The following is an 18,955-nucleotide window of genomic DNA, read 5'->3' on the forward strand; positions in this document are numbered from 1 at the left end:
TACCAGTTTTAGACTCAGTATTTGGTTAGTAATTAAATATCTAGGATATGCTAAGGCCACTAAATCACTGTACAATTGCTGGCTTTTTGTAACTTTGGCATCTAGTTTGTCCGAGCAATTCATTCGGAACAGTCGAAACAACCTGCATTATAATTACTGCCAATCAGCTGTTGATTGGGTGTAGAACTGCTTCACTTGTAAAGAGAGGTTTCTCTTATACACAACAGCAACACAAAAGGAGGAATAAATGCATTCCCATTCCCAATCTTTCGATGTAATAAGTACATTGCTCGTCACTGTACATGATAGGAGAAATAATACAGAATTAATTATCCAAGTCTCTATAAATTTCAGCTTAAGATTTAATTAAATAGACCAAGACATCTAAAAGGATGCTGCTGTTTATAAGACTGCTTAATTATAAACAATAACATTTGACACAGAAGAAGCAGAAGCAGAAGTCTAGTTATTTGTAATGTGCACATTGCATTTACAAAGATCCTGAAGTCACAGTTGGAAAGTTTGCCACTGAAACAAATTTAATAAAACCCATGAACAACCATTTGTAATCCAGGCTTTTATTTGATACATTGAGGAAGAAAAAAATTATACTTGGATTATAGTTGTAATTCTATTACTAGCAAGGAGTGGTTTTAATATGTTATACTTCAAGTGTCAACAATATGTTTTTAATTATATATTACAATAAAAGGATATATTTGGTGGCATAACAATGAGGTACAGCTGTGGGAAGTTGTAAAGATGGATTATATGAAATTGACTTTGATCATTGCTGAGTGCACAGAAAGGCCAGGGAAACTTGTGGTTAGATGCCAGGGGCCAAACCAGCTTTCACATGACCTAATTAATGTATGCTCCATTAGTGTCAATGTTGAAATACACTTAGATTTCTGGAATTTTCCACTACTGTTACATTAAAATCTATTCTCCCAATGCAATGAAGCTTACTCTGTTAACCCACAAACATGTACTGCGTTTATGGGTTTTCACTGCAGTTATAAAGGCAATGTGAAAATCTCACTGATATTGATACATGGGGCAGGATTTTCATTGGGCCGTGGAGGCAGGATTGGAGGTGTGTGGGGGGTTAAAATCCCATAATCGGGGGGCACGAACCCATCCCGCCTCCATGCCAGTTTCAAAGGAGGCGGGTAACCGCCTCGCAAGGGGACCCACCTCCCCGAGGCGGTAAGGGGGTAAGTGCCAATTAACTGCCTGTTAACAGGTACAGGAAACTCATCCGGCACCAACGGGACCGGCGTGGTGCCGGTTTATCAAAAAGTCCGGATTGCAGAGAGGTATAGCAAAAGGTAAAAGAGCCTGTACACAGCAACAGATCCAGGCTTCCCTGTTGCTTAGCAACAGGTGCAGGAACCCCGGCCACAAGATCCAGGCGTCCGTGTTGCTTAGCAACAGGTGCAGGAACCCCGGCCACAAGTTCCAGGCGTCCCTGTTGCTTAGCAACAGGTGCAGGAACCCCAGCCACAAGATCCAGACGTCCCTGTTGCTTAGCAACAAGTGCAGGAACCCCGGCCACAAGATCCAAGCATCCGTGTTGCTTAGCAACAGGTACAGGAACCCCGGCCACAAGTTCTAGGCGTACCTGTTGCTTAGCAACAGGTGCAGGAACCCCAGCCACAAGATCCAGGCGTCACTGTTGCTTAGCAACAAGTGCAGGAACCCCGGTTACACAGCCACAGATCCAGGAACGGCCACCAATATGAAGTAAAACTTACCTGAACCTACTCCTGAATTTTGCCGGTTAACAGAGATTTCCGGTTATTTAAGTGCCGGTAAATCGAGAGTTTCCTGTAGTTAACAGGCAGTTTTTAGCCTAATCCCTATTTTTAATGTTGAAGTGTGGGATTCCTGACGGCTCCAAGCCACGCCAAGTTGGAGGAGGCGGACTGTCGGGATGAAGGGCTTGGAGGGGTCGAGATGTCCAGGTGAGTGATGGGTGCATGAGTGCAGAGGTAAGTGTGTTTGGTGTGTGTAAAGTGTTTAGTGTGAAAAGTGTTTAAAGAAGTTTTACATACCTTTACAGCCTTCCTTCCTTCAGGTTTCGGGAGTCCCTCATCTCACCGGCACAGAAAGCAGAATGGCTGCAAGCTGTCAAAAATTGCAGCATTCAGCTTTCTGTTCCGGGGAGATCTCTAAATCATCCCGAGAGGAAGGAATTAACTTAGAGTACAGATTGTCAGTGTTTGACAGCTTCAAACAGCTGTGAAACGCTGGTATTTCATCTGTCAAAAGGTCTTGACAGATGAAATATCAATCTGTGATGTCACCTGTTGCCGGGTGGCCCTTAATTGGCCTGCTGAGCCCACTGGGCGGGCTCAACAAGGTCAATCAAGTCAAAATCGCGTGGGTTGGCTAGAATTTGATGGAGGCTGGACTACAACCCCGAAAGTTGTAGCTCCGCCTCCTACCCGACTCCTCAATGAAAATCCAGCCCATGGCATACATCAGGGAGAGAGCCAGAAGGTTATGGGACTGAGTCCCACTGCAGTCGATCCAGGCAAGCGTAGACGAGAGCTCTGGTCTCTGAATACTGGGTTGACATCCAGCAGGATACTTGTGTCTGATGGGGGGGGGGGGGGGGGGGGGGGAGTACCCCCCCCCCACCCCTGCCCCACCTCGTAGCCTGGCGAGCAGCAGATCAGAGCTCCGGCCTCTGAATACTGCGTCGACATCTAGCGGGCTATTTGTGCCGGAGGGAAGCGGAGTGGTGTCTCCGATAGGGAGTTGTAAGCCAGGTTAACAACCTATCCAAGTAAAAAGGGACTTTGTTACAGAAACAACCCAGAGCATGAGCTGCTGAATGTAAAGCAGTGGAAGAACTGGGTTGCCTCATGTGGCCTTAGGCACAGAAGAGGAGAATATATCATTAATGTATATTTTCTACAGGTATGTGCTACTTTTCTGAAAAGTCTATTTAATTCATAAGCCCTGCAGGCAGTAGTTGATTAACCAGATGCTTTCAGGAGTGAAATCAATTATGACTAGGAGAGCAGAGCGATTTGAACTTATTTATTTGTACACAAAGGGTTTGTGAAGGATGTGTTATTTGCCCACCAAATGACCACTGTGATATTACGTGTGTTCACGATATTTTGTCATTGAATTTAAAACTATTTCACATGGCTTTCACAAATATTCTTAGCTTGCACATATGCAATGCAAGTTTAGAAATTTAGTGGCAATTAATTAACTCAAAATAAAGTAGCTTACTATTACTGTATCTAGAGAAACACATTAAATAGTCTAACATTATGCCCAATTTCTTTTATGTGGAGGATTCTTAATTAAATAATGGGCAAAAGATAATGGGGGGTAGTTTCAACTTCCACCCAAAATGCTTGCCTGAGGCCAGTGTCAGGAGGCACAAACCCAATTCAGGTTTTGGCCTTATTTGAATGCAGCCGGCATGCTGTGGATGGGCACTCCGCTGCAGCTTGACGGTTGTGGGAGGGTGGGGAATTAGTTGCTTTTAACAATGTGTCGGCCAGCAGGCCATGCCAGGGCGTTGGGGGGGGGGGGGGGGGTGGTGGCAGCGGTAAGCCAATCCGGGGCGGGGAGATACTGGCCAGTTGCGGGCTGAAGTATTTTTGATTTTTGTGGACCCAGGAGGAGCAGAACAGATGGGCATGTTGTGCACCCAGTGAAAAGGCGGGCTTTGGACATCCATGAGGCAGCTGAGCTATATCCCCCAATTTTTTGCTGCAAGCTGCCCAGTTTTCAGCTATGGCACTTAAAAATCACCCTCAATAAGCAATAGCAGGAGAACTTCTTTTAAGATGGAATTATGTCCAAATCATCAGATTTAAGAAGCTCTTTCTGAGATACAGCCGTGTCCACTGCACCAGTTTGCCTCCGTCTGCCTTCATCAATGCATGTAGTGTACAGTGCCATTGCTGAAAAGATACGGACATTTGTGAAGTAGATCTCCAGTGATGATATTATAAATATGCAAAATACTGTGGATGCTGGTAAAACTTAAACAGAAAATGCTGGAAATGCTCAGTAGGCCAGCAGCATGCTGCCTGATCTGCTGAGATTTCCAGGATTTTTTGATATTATTATAAAGATTCATGCCTTTGTTACCTCAAGACTTGACTATTCCAACGCACTCCTGGCTGGCCTACCACGTTCTACCCTATGTAAACTTGAGGTCATCCAAAATTTGACTATCCTTGTCTTAACTCACACCAAGTCCCGTTTACCCATCACCCCTGTGCTCGCTGACCTACATTGGCTCCCGGTTAAGCAACCCCTCAATTTCAAAATTCTCATCCTTGTTTTCAAATCCCTCCATGGCCTCGCCCCTCGCTATCTCTAATCTCCTCCAGCCCCACAACCGCCCCCATCCCCCTCCGATGTCTGTGCTCCTCTAATTGTGCCCTCTTGAGCATCCCTGATTATAATCGCTCAACCTTTGGTGGTCGTGCCTTCTGTTGCCTAGGCCCTAAGCTCTGGAATTCCCTCCCTAAACCTCTCCGCCTCTCTTTCCTCCTTTAAGACGCTCCTTAAAACCTACCTCTTTGACCAAACTTTTGGTCATCTGCCCTAATTTCTCCTTATGTGGCTCCGTGTCAAATTTTTGTCTTATAATACACCTATGCAGCGCCTTGGGACGTTTTACTACATTAAAGGTGCTATATAAATACAAGTTTTTGCTGTTGTTGTTATTTATTACGATTACAGTTAACTACATGATCAATCTGAGACTGGTAGCTGTAGAGTGCAAAGTGCCCATATAATAGTGCAGCCTGCAAAACACACTGTCGCTGGGTTAAAACCCTGGAACTCCCTACCTAACAGCTTTGTGGGAGTACCTTCACCACATGGACTGCAATGGTTGAAGAAAGCGGCCCACCACCACCTTCTCAAGGGCAACTACGAAGAGATTATTGTTAAAAAAGCACTCTGCTTCTCAGTATAGAGCTCCGCTCCCCGAACGGCTATTTTTTAATGGAGTGGCTGGGAACATTCACTTTTTCATAACATTAAAAAAATTATACAGTAAGTTTACAAAGTTCCCAGGAGGACCTTTAGACCACCATATTAATTTTTAAACTAAGTTTCAAAGTACGCTGGAGTTATACTGCACATTGTGCCAGACCCAAGCAGTGTGAGGCAGTCTCTCTGAGAGGGAGTTTTATTCCATTCTGTAGTTACTTACTCTGGTCCTCACTCTGTAGTTAACTTTCATATTAATGCGGGTTGGAAACCACTTCACACTGACCTGAAAGTGGTAGTATAGCGTCAAATTAAAAGTTAAAGAAAAAATATATGCCATCATCTCTCTGAAGACATGGGAATGGATTTTTAATCACAGAACAGATTGTGAAATGCTTGAGATATGGAGGTAGAATTTATTGGCATCCGGTGAAGCAGTATAAATATACTTTTACAGAACCTTTACAGTTGCCACTATACTGTAGGGAACAGCCTACCAAACATGAAGCCTGATCTTTCTGAGTCAGAAGTAAAAATGTGGTTGGGGGGCAGAGAAAAAAAAAATCTTATTTTTCTTCACCCTAGTCAAAATAAAATATTGCAAGAAGCTGTGGGGGATGATAGAATACTTAATGCCAGATATTTTTATAGCTGTTACAAATATGCACTTATTGGCACATTATATATCAATACTATTGTAGGAACTGGGGTTCCTAGCCGAAGAATTGAGATCGACTCAGAAAATCAAAAACAATAAAATTTAATGAACAAACGAAGCTGTACAGGAAACTGTAGGATACAATGCAAATAGGTCTGGTCTGCTTGAAAGCCTCTCTGGAAACTGCTAGAAGGTTCCGAGCTCAACTGCTAGCAGGTTCCGAGCTCAACTGCCAGCAGGTTCCGAGCTCTACTGCCAGCAGGTTCCGAGCTCTGACGTCATGACGTTCTTCCTGCCGTTGAGAGATCACGTGACGGACGGCATGACGTCATCACGCGGAGTACAGGAAAGAAGCCCTAGTACAGTTAACAGATACATTAAATGTGCACCCCTCAGCTGTACTACATTGCTGTAAAAGGAATTATATACAATTGTCCGTAATCCTCTGGTGGTTCCGCCACACTATAATGATTGAGAGATCTAGTTTGAGTATGAGCAGTTAAGAGATATTCCAAGCATCAATGTTTTAATTAAGCAACTGGTTAGATCCAGACTGGAGAAGTGAGGTTGCATGCAGAATAGAGCTTGAAAGCTAGTGGGGAGATGCTGAGTGCTTCTGTTTGTAAAGTTTGTTTTTAACCATAATAAATTTGGTTGTTTATCATTTGTTGCTGGATTATTAGGAACCATGGCCTAACAACAATATAACATATGATACTATGATAAGTGCAATTTGTAATTTTTCACTTATTTCAGGCATTAATTAAAATATGGCAAAATATGATCAAAACCATTACAAGAGTGTCTAGATATTGTACACACAATCTTAGACAAGTATCCAGATACAAAAGTGGGTCAGATCAACGGAATGTAATAGTTTGCAAGAGATCTTGTAAAGGCTAGATGGGCAAACAAGATTTAATCAAATACATAAGGCACCAGAGTATCAGAAAATGTCTCAAACTTCTGCCTCTATCTTGCTTTCTTTCTACAGGAAACTCTTTGGTATCCGGCACCGGCGTGTTGCCGGTTGATCAAAAATTCCGGATGACGGAGAGGGTTATCTACCGAGGCTATTTTTAACTAAGAAAATTTTAAAAATCAAGACATGTGCAGTATACAGTAATTGGGTACTCACCTACAGAATGCTGTTAAATGGATGGTGGAAGATGCTTGATTAAGTACAGTACTGCCAGTTGAGGGTAATGCAATGCAATGACTACCAGCAGCGTGGGAGACACACTGTACCCCTGTAAAATGGCGGATCAGAAGAGACTACCGGCAGCGTGGGAGAGTCAGACTCCTGTTACAGGGGTATTGAGGTGTTCCGACTTCCGACAGCGCCAAGAAGTCGAGTAGTGGCAGTTTGGAGAACTACTCCCACTGACTAACTCGGCCACTGCGGGAGACTCGGACTCGGCAACATTGCCAGTTATTGAGGTGTTGTTTTCGGAGTGAGAATTTTGCCGGTTAATAGAGAATTCTGGATATTTAGGTGCCGTTTAAACGAGAGTTTCCTGTACAACTATGCATTATTTATTAATCTGTAAAAGAATAAAAGATACAGTAGCACCACCTCTCTCGACCTTTCCATGGTCTCTAATTTGTCACACTGCTGGTACAGAATGAGCAGAAATTTCTTAGAAACATAGAAGATAGCAGCAGGAGTAGGTCATTTGGCCCCTCGAGTCTGTTCCGCCATTTAATGAGATCATGGCTGATCATCCAAATTCAGTACCCTGTCCCTGCTTTCTCCCCATATCCCTTGATCCCTTTAGCCTTAAGAAATATATCTAACTCCTTCTTGAATATAACAGAAAAATTTCCTCCAACTAAATATCGGGAAGACTGAAGCCATTGTCTTTGGTCCCCGCCACAAACTCTGTTCCCTAGCCACTGACTCCATCCCTCTCCCTGGCCACTGTCTGAAGCTGAACCAGACCATTCAGAACTTTGGGGCTGGATTTTCATTCAGCAGTCGGGAAGGAGGCAGGACTACAACTTTCGGGTTTTAGTCCCGCCTCCATCGACGTCCGGCCAATCGACGCGATTTTCCCTTGATTGGCCTTGTTGAGCCCGCCCAGCGGCAACCCGGCAACAGGTGACATCACAGACTGAAATTTCATCTGTCAAGAGTTATTGACAGATGAAATATCAGTGTTTCACAGCTGTTTGAAGCTGTCAAACACTGACAGTCTGACTTCTAACCTGAGTCCTTCTACACAGACTCAGTTAGAACTGTCACCAGCACTGAAAGCTGAAGGCTGTCACTTTTGACAGATCGCAGCCATTCGGCTTTCAGTGCCGGCTGAGTGATGGACTCCCGATGCCTAGACAAAGAAAAGCTGTTATGGTAAGAACAGGTAATTTAAACATCTTTACACACTTTAGACACACCAAACACACTTACCTTTGCACTCATGCACCCATCACTCACCTGAACACCGACATCGCGACCGCTCCAAGTCTCTAATTTTCATCGCTCCACCAGTGCCTTTGCTGCCTAGACCCTAAGCTCTGGAATTCCCTCCCTAAACCTCTCCGCTTCTCTACCTCTCTCTCCTCTTTTAAGACACTCCTTAAAACCAACCTCTTTGACCAAGCTTTTGATCACCTGTCCTAACATCTCCTTATGTGGCTCAGTGTCAAATTTTATTTGATGACACTCCTGGGAATAACAAATTGCAGGGTTTAACATATTTAGAAAAGATAGGGGGGGGGGGGAAAGGGGAGGTGGAGTAGCTGTACTTATTAGGGATAACATAATGGCAGTAGAAAAAAGTGACGCAGCTATCAGCAAGACAAAAATAGAATCCATATGGATAGAAATAAAAGATAATAAAGAATCGATCACACTAATAGGCGTAATCTACAAACCACCTAATAGTGGAAGGGAGGTGGAGGAAGAAATATGCAGACAAATTAGGGAAATGAGTAAAAATCGTAGCATAATAATCATGGGGGATTTCAACTACCCGGATATTAATTGGACAGAAGAGGTAGGTAAACATAAGAACTAGGAGCAGGACTAGGCCATTTGGCCCCTCGAGCCTGCTCCGCCATTCGATAAGATCATGGCTGATCTGGTCTTGGCCTCGACTCCACTTTCCTGCCCACTCCCCATAACCCTTGACTCCTTTATCATTCAAAAATATGTCTATCTCCACCTTAAATATATTCAATGACCCAGCCTCCACAGCTCGCTGGGGTAGAGAATTCCAAAGATTCATGACCCTCAGAGAGAAGAAATTCCTCCTCATCTCCATTTTAAATGGGCAACCCCTTATTCTGAAACTATGCCCCCTAGTTCTAGATTCCCCCACGAGGGGAAACATCCTCTCTGCATCTACCCTATCAAGCCCCCTCAGATCACCTCCCATTCTTCTAAACTCCAATGAGTATAGGCCCAAGCTGCTCAACTTTTCTTCATTAGACAACTCCTTCATCTCAGGAATTAACCTAGTGAACCTTCTCTGAACTGCCTCCAATGCAAGTAAATCCCTCCTTAAATAAGGAGACCAAAACTGTACACAGTACTCCAGGTGTGGTCTCACCAACACCCTGTACAGTTGTAGTAAGACTTCCCTACTTTTATACTCCATCCCCCTTGCAATAAAAGCAAACATTCCATTTGTCTTTCTAATTACTTGCTGTACCTGCATGCTAACTTTTTGTGTTTCATGTACGAGGACCCCCAGATCACTCTGTACTGCAGCATTTTGTAGTCTCCCTCCATTTAAATAATAATTTGCTTTTTTATTTTTCCTACCAAAGTGGATAACCTCACATTTTCCCACATTATATTCCATCTGCCAAATTTTTGCCCACTCACTTAACCTATCTATATCCCTTTGCAGATTCTTTGTGACCTCTTCACAACTTGCTTTCCCACCTATCTTTGTATCATCAGCAAATTTGGCTACAATACACTTGGTCCCGTCATCTAAGTCATTAATATAGATTGTAAACAGCTGAGGCCCCAGCACTGATCCCTGCGGCACCCCACTAGTTACAGTTTGCCAACCTGAAAATTACCCATTTATCCCGACTCTCTGTTTCCTGTTAGTTAGCCAACCCTCTATCCATGCTAATATATTACCCCCAACCCCATGAGCTCTTATCTTGTGCAGTAACCTTTTATGTGGCACCTTATCGAATGCCTTCTGGAAATCCAAATACACTACATCTACAGGTTCTCCTTTATCCACTCTGCTCATTACACCCTCAAAGAACTCTAGTAAATTTGTCAAACATGATTTCTCTTTCATAAAACCATGCTGACTGTGCTTGGCTGTATTATGATTTTCTAAATGTCCTGCTACTACTTCCTTAATATTGGACTCCAGCATGTTCCCAATGACAGATCTTAGGCTAACTGGTTTATAGTTTCTTGCTTTCTGTCTCCCTCCTTTCTTGAATAGGGGTGTTAGATTTGCGGTTTTCCAATCCGCTGGGACCTCTCCAGAATCCAGGGAATTTTGGTAGATTGCAACCAATGCATCCACTATCTCTGCAGCCACTTCTTTTAAGATCCTAGGATGCAGGCCATCAGGTCCAGGGGACTTGTTCACCTTTAGTCCCCTGGATAGGGATAAGGGAATGGAGTTCCTACAATGTGTACAGGACTCATTTCTAACCCAATATGTAAAAAGCCCAACAAGGGAGGATTCGCTATTGGATCTAGTGATGGGGAATGAACCAGAGCAGATAAGAGAAGTAAAAGTAGGGGAACATCTAGGCAATAGTGACCATAATATAATGCGCTTTAAGATGGGCAATAAATGCTGGCCTTGCCAGTGTCGGCTACATCCCATAAACAAATAAAAAAAAGATGATAATTGAGAAGGACATAAGTATGATGAAAACTAGGTTAATAGATTGGAGAAAAACTGATTTTGAGGGGCTGAGAATAGAACTTGGGAAAATAAAATGGGCAACAATATTGGTAAACAATGATGTAGAACAGCAATGGGAAACATTTAAAACGGTGTTCAACAGAGTGCAAGAACAATATATTCCGCTAAAAGGAAAGAGCAAACTAAACGCTAATGAGACTCCATGGCTGAATAAAGCCATAAGGGAACAATTGAGGGTAAGGAAAGAGACATACATTAAGTACATGGACAGCAGGGGAGTGCATGATAAGGGAGAATAGGAAGAGATTAGGAGACTCTATAGGCTACGGACCAAATGCTGGAATATGGGATTAGATTAGACAGGGCTTGATGGCCGGCGCGGACACGATGGGCCGAAGGGCCTCTATCCATGCTGTATTACTCTATGACTCTATGAGGAGAGAAGTCAAAAAAAAATTAGGTACGCAAAGAGGAGCTAAGAAATTAAATTATCAAGGAACATAAAACAAAATAGTAAAATATTTTACAAGCACATCAATAAAAAAAGGAAGGTTGGGATGGGAATAGGGCCATAAAGGGATAGACAGGATAATACCACAGGTAATGATAGAGAGATGGCAGAAATATTAAATAATTATTTTGCTCAGTATTTACCAGGGAGATAGAACAGGTGGATATGACATTGGATGATGAGATTAGTAATGAGATAAGTGCATTTAAAATAAAAAGAGGGGATATATTAAATAAACTAATCAAACTCAAAGAGGATAAAACCCCTGGTCCAGATGGATTGCATCCATGCGTTTTAAAAGAATCTAGGGAAGAGATAGCAGAGGCATTACTAAACATATCTAATAATTAATTAGAAAAAAGTGTAGTGCCAGAAGATTGGCAGATAGCTAACGTGTAATACTTATATTCAAGAAGGGGGGTAGAACATGTCCAGGGAATTATAGACCAGTCAGCTTAACATCGGTGGTAGGAAAAATAATGGAATCCCTACTAAAGGAGAAAATAGAAGAACATCTAGAAGCCAAAAGTATAATACGGCATATTCAGCATGGATTTCAAAAGGCCTTCGATAAGGTACCCCATAATAGACTGACGAAAAAGGTCAGAGAATGCGGAGTCAGGGTACAAGTAGCAGAATGGATAACTAGCTGGCTTCAAGACAGAAAGCAGGGGTAAAAGGTAGTTATTCAGAGTGGCAGAAAGTAGGTAGTGGTGTTCCACAAGGATCAGGGCTGGGACCACTGTTGTTCACAATTTATATTAACGATTTAAACTTTGGAATCAAAAACACAATTTCTAAATTTGCAGATGACACCAAATTGGGGGGGGATAGTCAATACTGAGCGGGATTGCAACAAGTTACAGGAGGCCATTAATAAACTTGCAGAATGGGCATATAATTGGCAAATGAAGTTCAACACAGTTTGATAGGAAGAATAGGGAGGTCACTTATCACTTAGAGGGTGTGAGTCTAGGTGGGGTAGAGGAACAAAGGGATCTAGGAGTACAAATACACAAATCACGAAAAGTTGCAACACAGGTTAACAAGGACATAAAAAAAGCAAACCAAGCACTAGGGTTTATTTTTAGAGGAATAGAATCGAAAAATAAAGAAGTTATGCTAAACCTGTATCAAACCTTGGTTAGACCACACTTAGAGTACTGCGTACAGTTCTGGTCACCATAGAAGATAGGAGCAGAAGTAGGCCATTCGGCCCTTCGAGCCTGCTCCGCCATTCAATGAGATCATGGCTGATCATCCAAATTCAGTACCCTGTCCCTGCCTTCTCCCCATATCCCTTGATCCCTTTAGCCTTAAGAAATATATCCAACTCTTTCTTGAATATATTTAATGAACTGGCCTCCACCGCCCTCTGTGGCAGAGAATTCCACAGGTTCAGCACTGTCTGGGTGAAGAAATTCCTCCTCATTTCAGTCCTAAATGGCTTACCCCTTATCCTTAGACTATGACCCCTGGTTCTGGACTCCCCGGCCATCAGAAACATCCTTCCAGCATCTAGTCTGTCCAGGCCTGACAGAATTTTACAGGTTTCGATGAGATCCCCTCTCAATCTTCTAAACTCCAGTGAGTATAAGCCCAATTGACACAATCTCTCCTCATACATCATTCCTGCCATCCCAGGTATCAGCCTGGTGAATCTTCACTGCACTCCTTCCATGGCAAGAACGTCCTTCCTCAGATAAGGCGACCAAAACTGCACACAATACTCAAGGTGCGGTCTCACCAAGGCCCTGTACAACTGTAGCAAGACATCCTTGTTCCTGTACTCGAACCCTCTTGCTACGAAGGCCAACATACCATTTGCCTTCTTAACCGCCTGCTGCACCTGCATGCTTACCTTCAGCGACTGGTGCTCAAGAACACCCAGGTCTCTTTGCACTTCCCCTTCTCCCAATCTATTGCCATTCAAATAATAATCTGCCTTCCTGTTTTTGCCACCAAAGTGGATAACCTCACATTTATCCACATTATAGTGCATTTGCCATGTTTCTGCCCAATCACCCAACCTGTCCAAATCGTACTGGAGTTTCATGACATCCTCCTCACAGCATACCCTCCCACCCAGCTTTGTGCCGTCTGCGAATTTGGAGATATTACATCCAATTCCCTCGTCCAGATCATTAATATATATTGTGAACAGCTGGGGTCCTAGGACCGATCCTTGCGGTACCCCACTAGTCACTGCCTGCCACTCGGAAAACGACCCGTTTATTCCAACTCTTTGCTTTCTATCTGCCAACCAGTTCTCTATCCAAGTCAATACCTTGCCCCCAATCTCATGTGCCTTAATTTTGCACGCTAATCTCTTATGCGGGACCTTATCGAAAGCCTTCTGAAAGTCCAAATACACCACATCCACTGGTTCTCCCTTATCTATTTTACCAGTTACATCCTCAAAAAATTCCAGTAGATTAGTTAAGCATGATTTACCTTTCGTAAATCCATGTTGACTTTGTCCGATCCTGTCACTGCTTTCCAAGTGCTCTGCTATTACATCTTTTATAATGGACTCTAGCATTTTCCCCACAACGATGTCAGGCTTACCGGTCTATGATTCCCCGCTTTTTCTCTACCACCTTTTTTGAATAGTGGGGTAACATTGGCTACCCTCCAATCCATGGGTTATGTTCCAGAGTCTATTGAGTTCTGGAAGATGACCAGCAATGCATCTACTATTTCTAGGGACACTTCCTTAAGTACCCTGGGATGTAGATTATCAGGCCCTGGGGATTTATCGGCCTTCAGTCCCATCAATTTTCCTAACACCATTTCCCTACAAATACTGATTTCTTTCAGTTCCACCCTTTCATCAGACCCTATGTTCCCCAGCATCTCTGGGAGGTTATTTTTGTCCTCCTTTGTGAAGACAGAACCAAAATATGTATTTAGTTGGTCTGCCATTTCTTTGTTCCCCATTATAAATTCCCCTGATTCTGACTGCAAGGGACCTACGCTTGACTTCACCAATCTTTTTCTCTTCACATATCTATAAAAGCTTTTACAGTCAGTTTTTATGTTCCCTGCAAGCTTACTCTCATATTCTATTTTCCCTTTCTTAATTAATCCCTTTGTCCTCCTTTGTTGAATCCTAAACTGCTCCCAATCCTCAGGATTATTGCTTTTTCTGGCCAATGTATATGCCCTCTCCTTGGATCTTATGCTATCCCTAATTTCCCTTGTTAGCCACGGTTGAGTCACCTTTTTTGTTTCATTTTTATGCCAAACTGGGATGAACAAATTCTGTAGCTCATCCATTCGGTCTTTGAATGTTTGCCATTGCCTATCCACCGTCAACCCTTTGAGTGCCATTCCCCAATCAATCCTACCCAACTCGCTCCTCAGACCATCGTAGTTTCCTTTATTTAAATTTAGGACCCTAGTCTCCGAGTCAACTACTTCATTCTCCATCTTAATGAAGAATTTGATCATATTATGATCGCTCCGACCCAAGGGGCCTCGTACAACAAGATTGCTAATTAATCCTTTCTCGTTACATAATACCCAGTCTAAGATGGCCTGATCTCTGGTTGGTTCCTTGACATATTGGTCCAGGAAACCATCCCGTAAACACTCCAGGAATTCCTCCTCCACAGTATTGTTACTAATTTGGTTAGCCCAATCTATATGTACATTAAAGTCACCCATGATGACTGCTATGCCCTTATTGCACGCTTCTTTAATTTCCCTTTTAATGCCATCCCCAACCTCCGCCTTACTGTTTGGAGGTCTATATACCACTCCCACTAACGTTTTTTCCCCTTAGTATTTCTCAATTCTACCCATACAGATTCCACATCATCAGAGCTAATATCCTTCCTTACAATTGTGTTAATCCCTTCTTTAACCAGTATTGCTACCCCACCTCCCTTTCCTTTTTGCCTATCTTTCCTGAATATCGAATACCCCTGGATGTTGAGTTCCCAGTCTTGGCCATCCTTGAGCCACGTTTCCGTAATCCCAACCAAATCATATTCGTTTACCTCTATTTGCGCAGCCAATTCATCCACCTTATTACAAATGCTCCTCGCATTAAGACACAAAGCCTTCAGGCTTGTTTTTTTTTAACACTCTTAGACCTATTAGAATTATTATTTACTGTGGCCACGTTTGATTTAAACCATTGATTTCTCTGACTGCCACTTTTGTTTTTCTCCTTCCTATCTTTTGCTTTTATCCTTGTTTCCCTTTCCTCTGTCTCCCTGCTCAGGTTCCCAATCCCCTGCCATTTTAGTTTAAACCCTCCCCCACAGCACTAGCAAACACTCCCCCTAGGACATCAGTTCCAGCCCTGCTCAGGTGCAAACCGTCCGGTTTGAACTGGTCCCACCTCCCCCATATTATAAAAAGGATATAGAGGCACTCGAGAGGGTGCAAAAAAGATTTGCAAGGATGATACCAGAAATGCGAGATTATACATATCAGGAAAGAATGGGCTGGGTCTCTTTTCTCTTGAAAAAAGAAAGCTGAGGGGTGACCTAATAGAGGTCTTTAAAATTATGAAAGGTTTTGATAGAGTGGATACAGAGAGAATGTTTCCACTTGTGGGAAGAGCATAACTAGAGGCCATCAATATAAGATAGTCACCAAGAAATCTAATAGGGAATTCAGAAGAAACTTCTTTACCCAGAGAGTGGTGAGAACCCACTACCACAGAGAGTGGTTGAGGCAAATAGTATAGATGCATTTAAGCAGAGGGTAGACAAGCATATGAGGGGGTTTTGCTGATAGATTTAGATGAGGAATGACGGGAGGAGGCTCGAGTGGAGCTTAAACGCCGGCATGGACTGGTTGGGCCAAATGGCCTGTTTCTGTGCCGTATATCCTATGTAATCCTATGTAATATGTAATCATATGTGAAGCGCCCTGGGACGGTTTACTATGTTAAAGGTGCTATATAAATGCAAGTTGTTGTTGTAGTAAAAGGTTACCATATGGTTATATGCAAATCTAACTATTAGGAATTTAATTCTGTATATCTGCCCCATTGTCTACAATTATGACACACAAATTAAAAACTGCATGCTCAGCAGCCATTATAAAATTCCACGAATCTGGCATTTTCCCCAAAAAAGTCAGTACAAATCAACGACAACAACAACAACTTGGATTTATATAGCGTCTTTAACATAGTAAAACATCCTAAGGCGAGTAACAGGAGCGTAATCAGGCAAAAATTGACACCGAGCCAAAGAAGGAGCTATTAGGATGGGTGAAGAACAGCGTGTTGAAAAACTGAGGTTTTAAGGAGTGTCTTAAAGGAGAGAGAGGTAGAGAGGCAGAGAAGTTTAGGGAGGGAATTAGCACTTAGGGCCTAATGGCTGTCTTGTACTATTCACACAAATATAGCTCAGATTCCAAATTCCTGCCATTTTAATGCCTAGTGCAGTGATTCTCAAACATTTTTAGTTGAATGACCCCTTTTCAAATGGATTAGCAATCACGGACCCCCCATCTAAATTATTATTGCCCCCTTGTATTGATAATGTACCAGGATCTTCTGACAATGAATTGCAATATAGCTATGGTGATATTTACAAAACAGGAATCCCTCAAGTATGTATGTACTGTATAAAATGAGTGTGATTTTAAAGCATGATTTTTTTAAATTACAAAATGCATTGGTTATTCAGTGTATTTAAGTGCTTTATTATGTCAGATTTGCTCCTTGGCCGGCCCTTGACCGTGGACAGACAGATCTAATGTAATGTATGTCCGACTTATGGGGCCTGTTCTTTTTGGCCGTAGCGCGGCGCTGTAACAGCCGGCTGGTAGTCGGGACGGGATCTTTGTTTACAGACGGTCGGTTCCTCTCCGAACAGCTGGCCGTGTGTATTTCCACCACCGACTCCTGTTGCTGGCAGTGGCACTGTGGCTGCTGCTGGCCCGCATTCTTTTTCTCTCCCTCCGTCTCTTTTTTTTCTGGCATCAAGAGTTTATTAAACCACAAGTACAAGTCAAACAGCTGAATGGTAACTTTTCACCATTTCTGCAGGTAGACTCATCTCCGTGTGACATGTAATGGAGGACTCGCGCATGTAGTCAGGTTGCCCCCCATCTCAGATGAAGACTCTAGACCCTACAGTGATCCACCCCGGCCAGAGCCACACCTCACCTGTCACACTGGGATCCACTGGACCCAAGCAGCCTGTGGCCCACCCATCTGCCAGGTTTGGAGGGAGAAGTCAGGCTGTAGGAAGGAGGCACGTCTCTTACTGTGGTGAGGCGCTGGCCCTCTGCCCGAGCGCTGGGGCCAGCATTTGCCACCCGTGCCTCAACTGATCTGAGCCACAGCCATGCCCAGGTGCCCATCAATCACCGCAGGCACTAACACTGTGCCAGAACCAGCGCAGACTAATATCCCCGCAGTACCTGCAACTCCCTCCTGCTCAGTGTCAGCCAAGGGGAGGCACAGACGGACGCAGGGGGTTTGCGCTGCTCCCAAAGTGAATCGTTCAGTCACAGTGAGCAGGTGCAGCCAAGAACTGAGATAATTGAAACATTTGCGGCACTGCACCCAGGTCCTCCTGACCACATCCCTGCTGGTGACCTCCTCTGCAACCTGCAACCAGGCTGTGTTGATCTCCTGTGGAGATCTCTTCCGCCCATCGGAAGGGAAGAAGATCTCCCTGCGTGCTCTGCCTCCCTCCATAAGCATATGGAGGGAGTCATCGGAGAACCTGGGTGCAGCCCTCTGCCTCTGCGCATTCATTGTCAGTGTTTGCAGCACCTCAATGCTGTAGAACACTGACAGCACTATGCTAGATTAAATTTCAAATCTAATGTGGCCATGGTCCCTTTAAAGATCCCGGCTGAAAACGTGTCATGAATGACTTCACCAGACCCGCTCCATCTAATTGGTCCGGGTAACGCGCTGGTGGGCTTAATAGGCCCCATTAAGGGAAGTTCATTTTCAACAGCGGGATGGAGCCAGCAGTGGTAGGCAAAATTCCGGCCACGGTGATAGAAGATGCCTGTGATAGACACGGTTTGCAGTTCATTAGTAACAGGGCTCTGGGAAAACCCATCGAGCTTACCCTCCCCCTCCCATGACTGATCCAGCAGATTTTAGTTCAGATTCCGCCACCTCCTCACCCTCCACTGCCACCCTGACCAGCTGACAGTATTTGCAGACAGGACGTTCAGTGTATCAGGCTCTCTGATTGAACACTGAGGACTAACTGAAGTCTCCCTGGCGATGGACTGCAGACACAGCATCTGTTCATGGTGTAAAATCTCCTACCCCAAAGTACATTATTCCCTTAACCTCCCCCTCCTCCACCAGCAGTTCCCATATCTGATCCATTATATTTTCCCTGGAACTGGCGGTGGCAGCATTCCCGGTATTCCGCCAGACATTCCAGTGTTCGGACCCAACAGCATCGGTCTCTGTGGCTGGATTTTCTGTTCTAGTTGTAGTTCCTCAGTTTCAAACACCACCGATCATGAAGGACGTGGTTCCCACTCACAGAGCCGATCGGGTGTAACTGTAGAATTTCCTGGTCAGCATCACTGAGCAGTCTGCAGCAAGCCCAGAAGCATTTTGCATGCCCTCAGGGAACATCTTGGTCAAACCCCATCGTTTTTCTGTGAGGGATTCATCGAGCTGATCATCATCCTCAATTTAGTCCTTGGCCTCGATCCGCCGCTCTAGATTCTGCTCCTCCGCCATCGCCCGCTACGCCATTAGAGTCCGAGCCAACGCCTGGGGATTTTTTCACAGACCCCCTGGAAATTCTCTACGGATCCTAGTTTGCAAACCACTGACCTAATGAAATGTGCTTCCCCATGAATTACCGGAATAATTTACAATTGGCAAGAAAAGGCACGCATTAATAACATGCAGAGCATGATGTTAAAACAAGCCACATTAAGAGAAAATGGAAGGGAGAATTAAGCAATATATATGTATATATATATAGATATATA

General features: G+C 43.8%; 1 protein-coding gene and 1 pseudogene across 4 annotated transcripts in view; both read right to left on the reverse strand.

The window, feature by feature from the left end:
* plcl2 (phospholipase C like 2) overlaps positions 1-18,955 on the reverse strand; it is a 410,033-nt gene that overhangs the window by 258,230 nt on the left and 132,848 nt on the right. The gene's annotated exons all lie outside the window — the stretch shown is intronic.
* Positions 15,457-18,811, reverse strand: LOC147117223 (mitochondrial import receptor subunit TOM22 homolog pseudogene; annotated as a pseudogene).

This window comes from Somniosus microcephalus, chromosome 5 (genome assembly GCF_052327205.1).
Source record: "Somniosus microcephalus isolate GS21.2 chromosome 5, FLI_Smic_1.0, whole genome shotgun sequence".
NCBI classification, from domain to species: Eukaryota; Metazoa; Chordata; class Chondrichthyes; order Squaliformes; family Somniosidae; genus Somniosus; species Somniosus microcephalus.